A 16323-nucleotide genomic window follows, 5' to 3' on the forward strand; every position below is an offset into this window, starting at 1 on the left:
AGAAGCATTAGTCCAGAAGAACGGCTGTTACTTACTTTAAGGTAGGTTTTCCATATGTTGAACAAATGCTTAAATTCATGTACATGCAGGTTTAGGCAATAGTATGTATGTATGTATGTATGTATTTATATATATATATATATAGATGAATCTATGACCTAATCTATATCACAACAGCGATTTTTTCGCACATTACTACCATTACCATTATTTTTTATCCTTGAAAACTATCTATCGTGCCTTGCACAGTCAGTTTTATTTTTTGCAAATAGGAAACGTCATCAAATTTCCGTAGTTTCTAATTATGTAGGTGAGCTCTGAACACAAAGGCAGCATTTTGCATTAACAAGCAAGGTACCACCAAATAATATTTTGTACTAGACCAACCCACCACCAGGCTTCCTGTTTGGATGCCAGCACCTACTACCAGAGCCGAGGGATGTTTCATCTTTGGGCTGCAATGTGTTAAAAGTCATCAGCTTATATAGATGCTGATGTTTATTTGTTACCATGTAGAACTCCATATGTATATTGATTTTTTTTTTGAATGTTATTTATTTTATATTTTCTGAATTGTTATCAATTTTGTATTGCAGATACCTTGCCACTGGTGCCAGTTTCACCTTCCTCCATCATCAATTTCTGATGGGAATTTCCACCATTGTGCACGATACCTGTCATATTATATGGGAAGAACTGAAAACATCAGTCATGCCGGAGCCAACATCCAGTCTGTGGGAGGAAATAGCGGAGGAATTTTGGGAGAAGACCAACTTCCCAAACTGCATTGGGGCATTAGATGGGAAACACATCAGGCTCATCAAGCCTCCAAAATCCGGTTCCCGCTTTTTCAACTATAAGAAATACTTTTCCATTGTGCTTCTGGGACTCAGCGATGCAAATATGAAGTTCATCGCTGTGGATGTTGGAGCGTATGGGAGTTCTGGAGATTATAGAATTTTCAGAAATTCCGTAATGGGGCGGCGGTTTCAATATGGCGAATTTCAGGTGCCACAGTCAAGGCCTCTCCCTGGTACTATTGGACCAGATCTTCCATTTGTAGTGCTGGGAGATGAGGCATTTGCCTTATCTACTCACCTGCTAAGGCCCTATACCAGGCATGGTCTCACTGCCAGGAGGCAAATTTTTAACTATCGACTCAGCAGAGCTAGAAGAATGGTTGAGTGCGCATTTGGCATTTGCACTGCCAAATGGCGTGTTTTGATGACAGCCATGCATCTAGAAGTTGATCATGCCGTCAATGTGGTTCTAGCATGTTGTGTTCTCCACAATTTTTTGAGGGGTAAGGAGATCGTGGCCACTGAAACCCCTGTTTCTGAGGAACCCATAGGTCATGTTACTGGCACTCGTCCAAGTAATCAGGCCCTACAAGTCCGTGAACATTTCACTGATTACTTTTTGAGTGAAGATGGACAGCTGCCATGGCAATTGGACTATGTGTAAATTTTTAACCGGTGTTGCATGGACCTTACATGTCAACGTTTTTTCATCACAGTTTTCAAGTTTTTGTGTCAGTTTTCACGTTTGCCTTAAATAAAGTAGTCGACAATTTTCAACAATTTAAATTGTTTTTATTTCTATCTTTTGCTATGCACAGGGTGTATAAAAAAATAGACAAACCTTACAAAAACATTGAATGCTTGCAAGTATAGAAAACTTTTTTAATTCCTTTGGAATATATATATATAAAATTTCCTTTTAGTTTCAAGTATTGAATTTCAAGTGCAACAGATAACGAGTCCACAAAATATCCCCCACTACCCCCCCCTAAAAAAAAAAAAAAAAAAAAAAAGGTTACAGTATTCCTGAAGTGCTGTAAGGCCCCTTTCACACAGGGCAGATCAGTAATTATCCGTCCCATGATGATCCGCTCGGTCGGCAGGGATCGTTCCATTGTCCCCACTGAGCCGGTGGCAGACAGGGCTGTCCCGGCACACTGTGCAGGGACCGCCCTGTGAGCTCTCTGTTCTCCTCTATGGGGATCGGAAGAGCACGGACCGTCTGTCCGTGTTCATCCAATCCGCTCTGCAGACGGCTAGAAAAATTGGATTTCCCTCAGTCTACAGAATCGGACAATTGCGGTGGCGGACAATAGTGGGTGTCTACGGATGCACATCCGCAGACACCCGATATCGTCCGCCTCCGCAACAGTCCGATTCTGCAGACGGAGGAAAATCCTATTCTATCCGTCTGCAGAGCGGATCGGATGAACACGGACAGACGGTCCGTGCTCATCCGATCCCCATAGAGGAGAGCGGACAGCTGACAGGGCGGTCCCTGCACAGTGTGCGGAGCCCGCCCTGTCCGCAGTCGGCTCAGCGGGGACAACGGAGCGATCCCCGCTGAGCGAGCAGATCATCACGGGGCAGATCATTACTGATCCGCCCCATGTGAAAGGGGCCAAAGATGGGCACTGAGTGCGGTAAACAGTTCTGAAATATTTGGCTAGATGGAGAAAGTGCAAAAGATGTCTCCATGTACACTCCACTGTGTAGATGGGGTAATCTCCCACTGGGCCAAGGCTCTCAACCTAAACAATGCTAGCACCCAATCAGAAAGTTCAGGTATTGTGTGAGCAAGTGGGGCCAAGTAGCAACATGTATAAGCTTGGGACAGTGGGAGATTCTTCTGTGCGTACAGTTCAGTGTAGATGGAGGAATCTGGGGTTGGTTGTAAACATTAGTTCGTGTAGGTAAAACATTAAGTAACATTAACACAACAAGAAAAATAAAACTGTCATATCACTGCCATAGGAATAACAAATAAGAAGGACAAAACTATAAGTTTTCATAAATTGGATAATTAGGGTTACGCAGGGAAGAATGGCTTGGTTCACTGCCAACATCTACGGGTGATCCTGAATGGGAAGATGAGGGTGAAGACACTGGGTGTGGCTGCACATGCATCCTTTGGTAACCAGGATTAGATTGGTAAGGTGTATACAGTGGTGGGGGTCCTGCATAAGGGTTAATGGCAGATGTGTCATGGCACTGCTGACTGGGCATTGGTCTACTGAAAGAGCCACTAGGTGAATTAAAACCCATAGCCCATGGCTGAAATTTAGGATATGGGCGTTGCTCTTTGCAAGCGGACACGATATACGTTAAATAGGCATGTATATCACCCCTGACCTCAGTGCGCTTATCTGCAGGAATCTCCCTGATTACACAAAGCAACATTCTCAAGAACATAACATCTGGGTCTGAGATGTTGAGGAATTCATCATCTTTGGCCTGGTTTTGTGATGGATTTCTCATTTCTTCAATGATACGGTTGAAATATTCCTCAAAAGGTGTCTCTTGTTGAGTAAGGCGTGTTCGACGGGTGGTGGAAGTAGACCGGACTCTCCTATCTGGATTTGCCTGCAATAGTTAGAATATATAGATTATGCATCTGATACTGAGGTCACACTTTAGTGAACAGCATATGATGATGATAAGGCTTGTACAAATATTGCAGCACCTGTTTAGAATAGATCACACACAGGTACTTGTTTTGCCGCAAAAACCTGATCTCACTGAAGACCTCCAAAGCCAGAAGAACAAGTCACACTTTGCCCAAAAATAAGCTGTTGTTGTTTCTCCAACATTTGTGCCAACACCAGCTGCCTTTTCAAAATGTAAGTAATCCGTTTTTTTGTGGACAGATATTGTGACATTTTTAAAATACATACCGCAGGTTCTTGAGTGGATGGATGATATTCTTGGGATGACACTGTCTCTGTGGTTTCTTGACTGGTGTCAGCGTCTCCTGATGGTGATGGTGACGAACTTTCGCGCCTTACGCTCACAGGGACACTTGACACAGTTCTAGGTAACAATAAAGATTACACGTTTAAAAAAAACAATGAACATGAATACGCCTTTACTGGTCACAAATCGCTAAGTAAAATAAATGGATATACTTACGCGCGCATCTCAGTGGTGCGCCTCAAAAATGACAAAGCCTCTGCATGGGGGTTAGGCCTGCGACGAGTTGAGGGTGCTCCGCTTCTCTCCACAGCCTTCTCTTTGTTGACTTCTTTTTTGTAACGGTCGCGCAAGGACCTCCAACGTGTATAAACCTCCTTTCCTGCAATATATAAAAAACATAACACATGTTAGGGACAAAAGTCGAGACAGATCTGCCCCCTCCCACCCGGACAACACTATAGGGAAGACCCCAACCATTGATTTCCCATTCAATTTAGTTTGTTTGCAGCATTGTCAGTGACGCAGTGCTGTATTGCTATAAAATGGCCTGGTCATTAGGGGGTAAAATCTTTACTAGGATGCATGTGTACCCTGCTGCATAGACACAACAAACCTTGCACTCACCTCGGTTATCCTGTTCAGTTGCAGACATCTCCCAGTTCGGTGTGACATATTTGTAGACTTCCTCCCACTTTGCTCTCTTCAGCACTCGGTCTGCACATCCTGGGCATTCTGAGTCCCATAACTCTGGTCGGGCATGCACCAGTGCGATGATGGCCTCGTGCGAGATATCTCTTGCCGCCATGCTGTCTTCTCCCCTTTCATCTCTCTCAACTTCCTGTGTCATTTCCCAGGTACACCTGCTGATTAGGATGTGCTTCCGGGTGTTTTTTTTTCTTCTTTCACGCTGCTGGCTGCAGTTGACACAAAAGACTGCCATTACCTGCGGTTATGTGCTTATAGCTGCGCTACATCGCACCTGGACGCATACAATTCTATTTTTTCTATTCGCACCGAACCGCACATAACGAAATCGCAGTTAAACGCTGTGTGTGAACAGGGCCATAGGAAAGCATTGTGTGCCTTTTGGCTGCGGTGGAAAACTAGAAGATCCGCAGCTAAAAGCACCATTCTATCCGCCCGTGTGAAAGGGGCCTAACTGTATCAGCATTGCAATATTTAATGTTTTAGATCATTGTGAGCAATGGCAACAGTAAGTAAATAAATAAACGAAACCTCCCGGTCTATATTTCTCTTCTATTGCATATGTCACAGTAGTAGAGTGTTGGAGGTGTGATGTATTTAAAAACAATTTTAAAAATAGGAATAGAAAACAAAATATTTAAATTGTTTCCAACAAACAAGCAGGAGATTTGAAAAAATTTCAAGTCTTGGTTGTTGCATATATAATACATTTATTTAAAAATCCAGTGAAATGTTCTTACCAATAACATCCAATGATGTGACTCATGGACAGCCCCAATCAACACCTCAAAATTTGAAATGATTATCTGCAAAGTTAATACATATACAAAATAAGTTAGAATATTATTTAAATCTAAGGGAGAAAAATATACATTTTTAAATGACTATAGTATAACAGATGTTTGATACAGTTGCCCAGCCACCCACTCCATACCTTTCCCTTTTCCCAGTAAAGGAGACCACACCTTATTGGAGCAATTCATGGCCGTAGCAACCCCTTTATTAATAAACAATAAATTTAACATGTAACAAACATCTGTTGACTGGAAACTGATAGCGTTGGTCTTCTGCAGGACATTACCCCTCCCATCCAATGACTGTAAACTATTAACCATACACTGTGGTCGTATTAACTGTAAACTAGGCCTCAAGCTGACTAGCTCAAAGACAACCAAGTACTGACTGCGGTGCACTCAACATATTCCATATAAATCCTTATCTGCAATATCACCAACTATCCCATATCTTGAATGGGTCCCGCATCACCTTCACTGTGGAGAGGGGGGTATCTTCCTTCACCTGCAGACCAACACCCGCCATAGCAAACAAGGATAACACCTTATCCTTGAGCGCACCTCCACACCCTCAACGCTCTTTTGATTCCGTCCTGAATGCCTATGGCCCACATATCAGTCCCCACTGCATTCAGATGAACGCCATCGTCATGCAGGTAGCGCCAGGTGTCCAACTCCACGTGTCTGACAGCCAGCCCCCTGTTCCTAATCACAAACCTGCTGACTTCCTGATTGACTTTCCTCCTCTCCTTATTGATCCTGTCAACCGACCTAGCCAATCGCCATGTGGTCCGGGCAACCATGTCCGACCAGACTATAATAGTGTTGGGGAACGCAGCTTGTAGGCGCAGGAAGTCATATTTAATATCCCACGTGATATCTAACTTAGTTCTAAGTCCCAGGTCATTCCCTCCTGCATGTAGCACCAACACCTCCAGGGGCCTGTCAAAGCGTGCAAACCGGTGCACTTCAGGCACAATCCGGCTCCAAGGCATACCAGGGAAACCCAACCATTTGATACACGCTTCTTCTAGAAAACCCCAACTGCCTGCCATTGGGCCTAGCATCCCTCCTCCTGGCTCCCCAGCAGACATATGAATGCCCCGTTATCCAAACCAGCCCCGGAGCTGCACCTGAAAGAAAAGAAAACCCAAATAAGTTGTTGAATTGACTTACACAAGAACCCATGCCAACAGACCTTGCCACCACCCGAAGTCATATACAGATCAAGTCCGGTCTAACATATGACCTAAATCTCCTGGACTCCCACCTGCCAATACGCTTCACCGACACCTCGTCCAAACCCCACCGGGCAGCTCCGTAGCTGCCCCCATTCTGAAGGAATGTGATAAATTTCAAACCCTCTAATCCCAACAACTTCAAGCATTTTCGGTAAACCGTTAGGAATTGAAACCTGGATAGCGACTCCCCATTCAGATGCATTAGTAGGGAGCCCCCTATCTCCGGCCTGATCGCCAAAAAGTCACGTACTAATAAAAGCGGGCACATCCGAGAATCCGGTAAGGTGAAGACCACCACCTCCTTGCCTTCCTGATCCATCTTAGACCGTTGCACTTTCATTGCTATCCTGTCTGCCCCACAGCTAATATCCTCCAGCCCCAAACCCCCTTGACCTTTCCTGGACGGGCTGACAAACTCTCCAATTCTGAATGCCCCAAAAAACGCCAATGCGAACGCCGTTTGGAAAAGGATCCTCTCATACGTGGATACACAGATTCCCCGCAGTTGCTCCAACAACCTACCCAGGAGCTCAAAAGACACCGGGCGTCTGCCGTCCTTAACCCGCATGCCCCTCCTATAACCTTTAACTGCCCGCTTCACCCAGAAATCCTTGGTTAAGTCCTGTTCGCTCCCCGCAGCTTAAACCAAAAGGCCAGGGCAGCCAATTTCTTTACCAAACCAGACCCTTATATCCCTTTCTCTAAATTCCTGGCTACGAAGTATAGCACTATCAGGCTCTGATCCGCACTGTCTGCCCCTATCTGGGACCCCAACGATTCCTACTCTACCCATACTTTCCTGTATGCCGTCCATGTAGGCTCACTCACCGACCGCCTGATCCATTTGGAGACGCATCCAAGGCAATCCTTGAACCCTACCCCATGCGTATCCGCCGCGGGCACCAGCTCCCGGAACCTGTCCCACTGAAAGCGAGACAGGGCGTCAGCAATCACGTTCTCAACTCTCTGCAAATGCACCGCATGCATAAAAATGTTCCACTGCATGCACCTCAGTACCAGATGCCTCAACAAGCGCACCACCAGCGGAGATGCCGCTGACACCTTGTTGATGACCTGTACCACACCCAAATTGTCCCTGTGCATCCTTTTCACCCTCACCGACGTTGTCCCTTTTGTTCGTAGGCTCTCCAGCCCTATTCCTTCCTTGTTTGAAGCACCGAGACACCAGGTGGACCCCCCCCCCCCCGGCCCCCCTGCCGTCCGAGCACTCATGCTTGTATTTGAAGGCACCACCGAATTTACAACTGCCTTCGTTGTATTGCCAACAGATTCCCTTCTTCCTTGTGGACGATTGTCCCGGAAGCCTCCGATCCACTGGTCCGGTGCCCTCGCCGCCGACATCAGGCGCATCTACAGACTGATGTCCTTGTGATCCCACCTTAAGGCCGGGCGTATCGCTCTCCGCTGACGAAATTGCTTGTCGTATCTCAGCCATGCTACTCCCCCTTAGATTCTGTGTGCCTCCCCTATCGCATCCAAATAGCAGAAAAGTGTGGAGCAATGTTCCAGATTCTTCTCCCCTATTACACTGGCCAGAATTGCGAAAGCCTGCAAACAATTCTGGAACGTCCTCGGTATCAAGCGGTACCTCCTCTTCTTGTTGTCCTTTTTGGTGTCCTCCGGCTTAACCCTATCCAAGTTAAATTTTTCCAGGGGGAGCAGGGAGAATATCTCCACATACTCCCCCTTCCAAATCTCCCTCGCCTCCTGTTTCAAATGTGCCCCCAGCAGCCCTCAAAGCACACATAAACTTCGCATCTGGCCGCATCAGCTAACCTGATTAGATCTTGTTTTTTTCCCCAGGTTCCCCGCCGCCCCTGATTTCTCCCCCTCGGTCACCAGGGTCGCAGCTGGTGCGGCAGCCACCGCCGCTTCCCCCGCACCGTAGACGCAGGCCCTGCGGACGGCGCAAGCAGAGTCACCACCACTGCATCCGCACCAAGGGCCTTTGAGGCCACCAGCGTGTCCGCCATCCTGGGCCATGAACCAGGCCACCCAAGCAGACCCTGGCACCACCAGGCTCGAACCTGCCTACCAGCTCCCGCAGACCCGCCAAGAACCCAAGTAAACCCCCGCCCGCCAGGGCGTGGTCGATGACTCGAGGGGGGGGGGCAGGGGGGGGGACTACCCGCTCCTGAAAGCCCAGGGGGCCCACCTCCAACTGCCCGCTGACTGACCCCTCTCCCTCTGATAACCCCCAAAGAAAAGCGTGCTTACCGGGCTGCTTGGAGGGGATCCCACCAGCCATTTTTTTTTTAAATGTCAACATTTTTTAGTTTGTCTAGCAAAAAATTTAAAGTGCAGAGGTGAACAAATACCACCAAAAGAAAGCTCTATTTGTGGGAAGAAAATGATAAAAATGTAGTTTGAGTACAGTGTTGTATGACCACAATTGTCGTTAAAAGTGTGACAGCACTGAAAGCTCAAAATTGTCCTGGGCAGGAAGGAACAAAAGTGGCTGGTATTGAAGTGGTTAATGCTGCTCATTTCATAGGTGTCAATCTGCAATGCTGTTTTTTGATAACTTTTTGCTAAATATGTATGTATGTATGTATAGTAACCTGGGGGACAGGTAGCAAGTACAAAACTCCCTGGGATGAGCAGTTGCTCAGGCACAGATACCACATCCAGTGAAGTAGTGACAAACAGATGCTGTGTTTGTGTTCTATACAAGTCCATATACAGGTGCTGTACAGTGTTCCAGAAAGCAAATAAAGGACAAAAATAGCAAAACACAAATCCTAGCCGTGTCTCGGCTCTAACTATACAATATGCAGCCCCTAACTACCAGGCTGAACAAGCCTACCGCTTGTCAGTCTCTACATAAATTGCTTAACAGCTTTACCAACCTTTTCCTCTTCACAGACCAACTTTGTCTGCATGTCCCAGGCAGAGAGCAAAGACTGTCTGCTCCTGGCTCTCTTTGGGATGCTCTGCTACTATATATATATATATATATATATATATATATATATATATATATATATATATATATATATATATATATAATATATATATTATGATCTGCAAGAGCTAACGTACTTGGCTTTCCAGCTCATTTCCTGGTTTAAGACCAAGGATATCATTGTCGAAAAATGGGATATGGACCAATTTTGGACATAAGTATCTGTCCCGTTATATGTCTGCATATCTCCAGTGTAACTATAAAAGGAAAGTAAATTATTATTTGTTTTATTAAAGAGAACATATCAACACATTAATTTAGTAATTTTCTGTTAAGCATACCTTGAGCATGTGGACTCCGATTCTTCTTTTTTACAATCCTCATTTGGAATGATGCTATCTGCTGACACTTCCTTTATGGTAGAATCACTGAGTTGATCATATTTGTCTTGACATACAGGTTCTGACAATTGTGCTGAAGTTTTCATCAGTGCCCACTCATCAGTGCCCATCAGTGAAGGAGAAAACAAAATTTTATAACAGAACTGAAGAAAAATGGCAGTCTTTTTTAGTTTGTTTAGCAAAAAATAAAAACCGCAGAGGTGATCAAATTCCACCAAAAGAAAGTTCTATTTGTGGGAAGAAAATGCTAAAAAAAGATTTTTTGGGGTACAGTGTTGTATGACCACGCAATTGTCAAAGTGCGACAGCACTGAAAGTTCAAAATTGTCCTTGGCAGGAAGGGGCGAAAGTGCTTGGTATTGAAGTGGTTAATGCTGGGGGTTTTCTTGCCAAATGTTACTCATTTCATAACAATTTTATGAGACTAGACCCATTATCAAAAAAATTTACAAAAGGCATGTGCTTAAAACATGCTAGCGTTAGTAAATTGTTAAAATTTTTTAGTTAATTGATATTTTCTGGTTTAAGACCAAGGATATCATTGTCGAAAATGGGATATGGACCGATTTTGGACATAAGTATCTGTCCCGTTATGTGTCTCCATATCTCCAGTTTAACTATAAAGGAAAGTAAGAACATATCAACTCATTATTGTAATTATTTTGTTAAGCATACCTTGAACATGTGGACTCTGATGTTTCTTTTTACAATCCTCATTTGGAATGACGCTATCTGACCCTTCCTTTATGGTAGAATCACAGAGTTGATCATATTTTTCTTGACATATAGGTTCTGACAATTGTGCTAAAGTTTAAAAAAAATTCTGTGTTTGGTTTGTTTTGTGCGGGACTCGTCCTGTATAAATTCTAAACGATTTTAAATTATCAATATTTACCATATCTTTGTCATTTCTGATTTGGGCCACTTTGCCTTCCAAACCAACAATTGTGAAGGGTCCCAAAAATTTTGATTCTATCTTTCCCCCTTTTCTTTGGAGGGATTTGACATTTTTTTTTAACAACCATGTCTCCTACTTGGTAGATATTGCTTTTTATACATTCATTTTTTTTTTTTTAGATTTTTGTTTACTTCTATAATGTTCTTTTGAACAATTTTAGATATTTGATTTGTTTTCTTAAACTCAATCCCTCTGCAATGTCTTCTGTGGCCACAGCTCGTTCACGTGTTACCTTAAAGTTTCCAATAAACAATATATAATCAAGAATAATAAGTGGAATTCTATTTTACAGAAAAACAATACCAGAAATTATTTAAACAAAATGATAAATAGAAAAATATAAATCAATTGTTTGAGTTTATATTTTAAATGTTCAGAACTTTGTATTTTTTGGGTAGAACAAAAAAAATAATATATGTGTGTGTGTGTTGTAGGGGGGTCCGAGGGGTGAAGAGCTGTCTCAGAGACAGTCCAGTAAAATAAAAGTGGCTTTATTCAGCAAAAAATAAAATAAACGTAAAACAGTAGTGCACACAGGTACAGCTCACAGTTTAGCAGCACACAGGCTTACAGGTAAAAGCTCATGGCTCCAATCAGAGCTTACAGTCTTTATGTGGTTAAGCTCACCCAGCAGGTACACAATCCAGTAATGGACTTTTTCACATAGCGTGCTGCTGTGTCTCTTTCCTACTCAAACAGCTCCACACTGATACTTTCAGCACATCCGTCAAATAGCAGGTATGAAGGGGAAATACCTGCCCTCTTCGATTAACCCCTTCTTAACCCTGCCCCAGGCTGACCCCCTACAGTGTGTGTGTGTGTTTTAAAGCATTTAGCAATGCTCCCTCAGAATGTCCCTGTCATGAAAATAATATATGTAGCGCCGGTACTCCTGAAGAGTACGTGCTATGTTTGTAAATTTAGTTTTTTCTTAAGACAATAGTTGGGTCTTGGGGTTAATTTCACTAAATTGGGATTCTGGCATCAGTTTGGCTGGACTGTACTATGTTCTGCCTGGTCATAGGTGCATGTATCATCTCTGACAGGCATTGGAACGCAGTCTGTTTGGACGCATTGGGTACCAATCTCTCTCTCTGAGCAAATCAGTGGGTGCGTTTTTTCGCGGTGTGTTCCCGGAAGAGGGTACTTAAGGTGCTGAGGTCACGTGGTTCTGGGTTAGAGGCATTTAGTGACGGTTTTAAATAGCTGTCCAGGACCTCTGATGGCTGTACGCTAGCCACAGCCTTCAAAAGTCCTGAGTAACAACTAATCCCAGTACATGCTGGAGTATTACTGACAGTCCCTAATGTGAGGAACGCAGAAAAAAAGCAAACAACCGCGCTATGATAATGGGTGTGATATACTCGGTTGCTGCCGTCCCAATACTTCACACCTCCCAAAGGGAATTGTGAACTATAGCTGTTAGGAAAAATAAAGTGAGGGACTCTGGCGCTACCTGTACTAAATATAACTGTGAGCAAATGCGTCCTTACTAAGTAAGTTAATCTATATTGCCGCTTTAATATTGATGTTCCATAGGTAGGAGAGAGAGATATACCACATGTGAGTGGCAAAGAACCAAACAATAAAAAAAGACAATAAAAAAAGGGGGCAGCTAACACATGGAAGCCGCTACAAGGGTCCCTATATTTAAATTATATTGTATTCCCAGGACCTATAAGGGTTATCTACTAGCCTCTTGCTTAGTGTATAGGCCAGCTAATTATTTGTAGGCGTACTATATAAAGATGAAAAACTCAAACTTAGTGCAATATCAGATTATGAGGCCATTAGCAATCAGCAGGAATCTATATAGACCAGGCTCAAAAAGAAACAATAGAGAAACACAAAGAATACAAACAGGTTAGGGGTAACGATTTCCAGCTGTATGGATTGTAGGGCACTATGCCAAATCCAGAGAGTCTCCACTCCAAGTGAACCCCCAAATACCTCATACAAAAAATGATATGTGTAAGCACATAAAAATGGTCCACAAACGGGCCTAAAGTGCAAAAATTAAAACAGGTAAAAAATGTGCAAATGGTAGAAAATTGTGCAAATCTAGTGCTATAGTGCAAAAATATGTATATGTGCAAATTATGAAAACAAAGCAAATAAAAAGTCAATTGATATATATACACAAAGAAAAAAATAATACTACATAAATATGTATAATATGATATATTACCCAAGGGGTGTTATCAAATAAGAATGAACACAGGAACCCTCAGATTCAGAAAGTGCAATAGTGCAAAACCCAATTTTTTTTTTAAAGTGCAAAAATATCAAAAACCACGAGAGACTCAGATTAGGTAGATAATAAAATGCAATAAGACTATAACTCTTATATAAAGTCCTCGAGTAATAAGTCCACTTGATGAAGATAATTATATGTATATTGGCTCTTCAGTAGGTAAATCATAAGGTGACGTATGTGCTCATGCAGACAAACCGGTGACTTCTGTGCACACCCCCTCAGGTCCCCACTCACCGGATCCCTATGCGGACTAGGGGGCAGATGTGCATTTATATCCCGACAGCAGAAGCTCGTCAGGCCCAAAGAGTCCACCACTTGTTCCTCCTTTGGTATATAGTGGATGCTTCAATGGAGCTGGTACATGCAGGCCGGTGTGTCCTCAGGGAGATGAAAAAAAATCTACCCCATAGTGTAATAACATAAGTTCACCAGGAAGAGCTTATATTCAATGATTAATTTTATTTTTATTATGGGCAGTTACAGTCAGCCAAAAAAACATATAAAAATATATATAAAAACAGCTTCCACAGCTAAAGCAGGTAACAAAAGTCCCAAAAAAATGAATATATATATTAAAAATAATAATAAAAAAACAATAAAAAACGAAAAACAAAAATTATAAAAACAGCAGCAGTCCAAAATGGCTATTATTACTGATCAAAGCCAAAAATCCACAGCTAATCGGGTTTTTAATATAGTGCAGGCAGCGGGGGTCTACAATGGAGTGTGCCTATGAGCTCAGGTCGGTATTGTAATACTCCAATAGTAAGTACATAGAAGACCCACCGCCCATGCTATTGTGAAAAACCGAAGCTATGGATATAGAAATATTCCACGGTCTAAATGCCGGGTACGAGCAGAGAAACAGCGTGCGCTCCAACTGCGTACCACTCAGCCTGCCAGACCGGAAGTGATGTGGTGTGCGTGGCGCCGTCATACGCGTTTCGTCATAGACGTCTTCAGCGACGGTACCACGCCACCACACACCAACGTCTTAAGAACCATGGCGACTCCGCCCTGTTCACTGATGGACAGCAGTGGGCGGAACAACCTCCGTGTTTACCACTTGCGTCATCATCAGTGGACATTGGACACCGCATACCGATATCTAAATTAGGAGGATGTGTAAGGAAAGATTCCCTAAGAAAGGGGGTAAAAACATCTAATACGGAGCCCCTTGTGTAGATCAGCTAGGTATTAACACAGAACTTGTATACATACAGGGACAGTTGGACATTTAAAAAAAAATTACATGCTGCATCCATACTGTTGGCCAATAATAAAGGGTACTTGCATAGATATAAGACAATTAGTTAAAACCAGCTATTACCTAGTAAAGGGACACTACATACTCCTACTGTTTCTTTTTATACTCTAAGATGGCCCCCTACTGACCAACCGTCCATATTACTCCCCATTGATGGAAGAGACTGTCAGAATTATAAAGACCTTAAATTGGGTGAACCAGCTATCACCCTGTAAAACTCCATAGATTCATTTTTACTATACTTATATCATTTCGAAAATGTATATATATCTAAAGTTATATGAATAATTATTACTGCAAAGAAAAAAGAAGAAGAAGGAAATAGAAATGAAGGTAAAAATAAAAAGATGAGGGGAGGAAAGGGTAATGATAATGGTAATAAATAGTCCACCTAAAACCAGTGACCACCCCTATGGTTATAATTAGATATCAAATATGTTACATCAAGATCCTAATCAGGTGTAGATGCAGAAAACTGTCTACGTTAAAGCCACTGAAACTAGGTCCCTATGGGTTGGCTATAAAACAATTCAAATCTATATCTAGATTTAACCCCCTGGGGGCAAGGGTACCAAGACGGTATATCCAGGCGGTTTCATTTTGTGATGCGCAATGCAGTCAATACCATAGAAGACAAGGCCTGATGGATCTCTCTGATGGAATAGATCGAAGTGACGTGAAAGGTTATGTTTGGGGAATCCTTTTCTAATGTTATTGATGTGTTCTCTTATGCGTACATGTAGGGGGCGTGTAGTTCTTCCTACATACTGTAATTTGCAAGGACATTCGATTATATAAGTAACGTGTGTGCTCCGACATGTAATGAGGTTCCTTATTTTATACTCTTTGTAGTCTGTTCTTGATTTAAACGACTCTCGTTTCCGAGGTTGGGGCTTACTCATTCTGCATGCTAAACATCTATTGCATTTATAGAATCCTCTATAAAGGTCATCAAAGATCTTAATGGGCCTAGGGGGATCAATAACATTATGTACCCGAAGGTTTCGAAGGTTGGGGGCTTTCCTGTATACGAAGTTAGGTTTATTTGGGAGGATGTTAGAGAAGATCTTATCCTCCTGTAGGATGGGCCAATACTTCTTTACAATCTTTTCAATATCATGATATTGTGTGCTATAACCTGTAATGAAGGCCAAATCCATTTTTCTTGTCTCTTGTTCATTTAAAAAAAAGGGTTTTTCTCTCTATGTTGCCAATTTTCTTTTTAAGGTCTAATAATGTATCCAGCCTATATCCTTTTTCCACAAATTGTGTTATCAATCTGTCAGCTTGTGTGGAAAAATCTTCCGATGAGTCACAATTCCTCCTTATTCTTAATAGTTGTCCTTTAGGGACATTTCTTTTCCACCTGGGGTGGTGGCAGCTAAAGCTGGGTATATATTCATTCCGATCCGTACCCTTAAAGAAGGTCTTCGTATTGAGGACGTCATCCTTTTTAAAAATGTCAAGGTCTAGGAACTCAATCCTTTGTTCATCTGACTTCCCACTGAAGGTCAGCCCATATTTGTTCTTATCTAGGCTGTGAAGGAATTGGTTGAAGGAATCAGTTGTACCATCCCACATGACCACCAGGTCATCTATATATCTCCGAAAATATTTTAGCTCTCGTATGTCTCTAGAGTATATGTATTCCTCTTCCCACATATCCATAAGGAGATTTGCCACACTAGGGGCATAGCGTGCCCCCATTGCTACACCCTTTGTTTGGACGTAATAGTGGTGACCATACCAAAAATAGTTGCATTCCATTGCTAGGCATAGCCCCTGAATGATATATTGAACTTGATCCTGCCTCATGTCGGTACGTTCATGTAGTGCTTTTTCTACGACCCATCCTCTTGTACCATGCTGGTATAGAGTGAGTTAACATCTATAGTGGCCAGTAGATCATTTTGGATACCTGAGATGTTTTGTAAATCTTCTATAAGTTGGGAGCTATCCCGTAAGTGTGACTTGCCTTTGGGAACCAGTGGTTTCAAAGATTTGTCTAGGTATTCTCCTAGGCGTGAAAAAACTGAGTTAATTCCACTAATGATCGGTCTC

Source organism: Lithobates pipiens, unplaced genomic scaffold (assembly GCF_037356315.1).
Source record: "Lithobates pipiens isolate NorthernLeopardFrog02 unplaced genomic scaffold, aLitPip1_a1.2 Scaffold_16, whole genome shotgun sequence".
Taxonomy (NCBI): domain Eukaryota; kingdom Metazoa; phylum Chordata; class Amphibia; order Anura; family Ranidae; genus Lithobates; species Lithobates pipiens.